Source organism: Chiloscyllium punctatum, chromosome 15, assembly GCF_047496795.1.
Source record: "Chiloscyllium punctatum isolate Juve2018m chromosome 15, sChiPun1.3, whole genome shotgun sequence".
NCBI classification, from domain to species: domain Eukaryota; kingdom Metazoa; phylum Chordata; class Chondrichthyes; order Orectolobiformes; family Hemiscylliidae; genus Chiloscyllium; species Chiloscyllium punctatum.
Window position 1 is genome coordinate 34,236,922 of NC_092753.1, and position 2,969 is coordinate 34,239,890.

Sequence of the window (2,969 nt, forward strand, 5' to 3'; positions counted from 1 at the left end):
TAAAAGTCATGAACTTGACCCAGTGACAGCAAAGTAATGGCAATAGGTTTCCAAGTCAGACTGGAGTGTGGCTTGAGAGGGAACTTGCAGGTGATGGTGTTTCCAATTGTTTTTTGCTGCTTTTGACCTTCTAGGTTGTAACAGTTGTGATTTGGAAAGGAGCCTCAGTGAGTTGTTCCAGTCCATCTTGCAGTTCGTACATACTGCTGCCACTCGCATCACTGGTGGAGGGAGTGAAGGCTGAAGATGTTAGATAGGATGCCAGTCAAATGGGTTGCTTTGTCCTGAATAGTGTTGAGCTTTCTGAGTTTTGTTGGAGCTGCGACCACCACAGCAAGTGGAGAATATTCAATCACAATCCTGACTTGCACCTCATAAATGGAAGTCTGGCCTTGGGAAGACAGGAGGGGAGTTGCTAACCACAGAATTTCTAGTTCCTGACCTGTTCTTCTATCCACATTTTCATGTGGTCAGTCCAGATAAGTTTCTGGTTGATGGTAACCATCAAGATTCAGTGATGGTAATGCCATTGCATATCAAGGAGTGATATTTAGATTCTTTCTTGTTGCAGATTTCCTTTGCCCGGAACTTGTGTGGTACAAACGTTACTTGCTTCTTATCAGTCTTGCTGAATGTGAACACAGACTGCTTCAGTACATGAGGAATCACAAATTGTGCTGAACATTGCACAATCATACCCATTTCTGAACTTATGATGGGGACAAGGTCATTGATGAAGCAGTTGAGAATGGTTAACTCCAGGGCATAATCCTAAGGAACTCTTGCAGTGATGTCCTGCGGCTGACATGATTGACTTCCAACAATCACAGCCATCTTCCTTTATATTAAGTATGCCTCCAGTTAATGGAGAGTTTTCCCCCGATTCCCATTGACTGCGATTTTACTAGGGGTCCTTGATGTCATACTCTGTCAAATGCTGCCTTGACGTCAACGGTAGTTACTTGCAATTTCTCTCTGGATTTCTGTATTTTTGTTTATATTTGGACCAAGGCTGTAATAAGATTGGTAGCTGAATGTCACAGGTAGGCCAGACCAGGTAAAAATGGCAGTTTTCTTCCTTCAGTGAACCAAATGGGTTTTTTTGACAACCAATGATGGATTCGTAGTGGTCATTAGACTCTTCATTCCAGATTTTTAAAAATTGAATTCAAATTCAATCATCTGCCATGGCAGAATTTGAAGCCAGGTCCCAAGACCATTATCTGGGTCTCTGGATTAACAGTCCAGCAAGGATACCATAAGGCCATTGCCTTCCCCACATATTTCTTTGCAAGCACCTCTTGATAGCATCATTGATAATTGAGATTAAACTGATAGTTAAAAGCACAAATTGGCTGAGTTGGATGTGTTTTGCTTTTTGTGTGTAGAATAGACTTGGGAAGTTTTCCACATTGTTGGACAGATGCCAGCACTGTAGTTATACTGGAACAGGTTGTCGAAGGTTGGCGTGTGTTCTTGAGCACCAGCATTTAGTATTGTTGCCGTTTACAGTATCCAGTGTCTTCGGACAATTTTTGACATCATATGGAGGGAACCAAACTAGCTGAAGGGCAGCATTTGTGCTACTGGTGTTCTTGGGAGGGGACCAGGCTGGATAATCAACGAGGCACTTCTGGCTAAAGATGTTATAGGATTCTGAAATCCAATTTATCATTAATTGTAAGACTCATAAAAGCGAGGAGCAAATGTAAGTTATTTGGCCCTTTGTGTCTGGTCTGCCATTCAATATGATCGCAGTTGCTCCTCTATCTCAAAGCCATGTTCTCGCTTTCTTCCCATACTCCTTGATGCCTTTAATATCTAAAGGTGTATTAATCTCTTTCTTGAACCTTCCCTCCACAGTCTTCTGTTGTGGAGAATTCCACAGTTTGCCTACCTTCTGAATGAACCATCTCAGTTATAAATGGTTTACCCTGTATCTTGAGACTATGGCCCCTGGTTCTAGACTCCCCATCCAGGAAAACACGATCCCTGCATCTAGTTTGTCTAGCCCTGTTAGAATTTTATGTTTCCATCATCTCCTCTCTCATTCTTCTAAACTGTAGTGAATACAGGTGAAAAAAATTGCTCCTCATAGAGTCCTGTTATAGAACATTACAGCACAGTACAGGCCTTTCCGTCCTTGATATTGCACCAACCTGGTATCAGACTTGTAAACCTTTGCTGCTGTCTATCTATTGGAAGTAAAGACACCAAAACCGCACTCAATACTCCAAGCGTGGTCTCACCAGGGCACTTTACAACTGCAGTGAGATTTCTCTTCTTCTGAAGTCAAGTCTTCTTGCAATGAATGTCAACATGCTTCCTAACTGTTGCTGTAGCTGCCTGTCTACGATCATTGACCGGTGTACAAAGACACCTAGATTCCTTTGTACATCTGCACTTCCGAATATATTGCCACTTAGATAATGCTCTGTTTTTCTGTTTATGACACCAAAGTGTGCAACTTCATAGGGTCTGACCAAGTATGAAGCCACTCCAGGGTATGTGGGTTGTTAGACAAGGTTCACAAATTTACTAAGTAATCACAAGTTCAACAGATGTGACCTGTACCAAGGCAGTGGACCAGCTGGTGCACAATGATTCACTGGTTCTCGGGAAGCTGGGATGCTGCCTCTTCCAAAACTCTTCTTCTGTTTTTGTGATTCCAGAGGTGAGGGTTTTGTCTTATGATAAGAGATTAGGCCTAAATGGCACAACCTCTCTGGAGTTTAGAAGAATGAGACGAGATCTAATTGAAGAACATGAAATGCTAAAAACAATTGACAAAGTAGACGCGGAGAGGAACGAGAGATCATAGTTTTAGACTAAGGAGTAGCAGATTTAAAATGGAGATGAGGAGGAATGACTTTTCTCAAAGGGGCATGAATCTGTGGAATTCACCACCCTAGAGGGCAGTGGGTCCTGGGGCGTTGAGTAAATTTAAGGAAGAAATAGACAGATTTTTA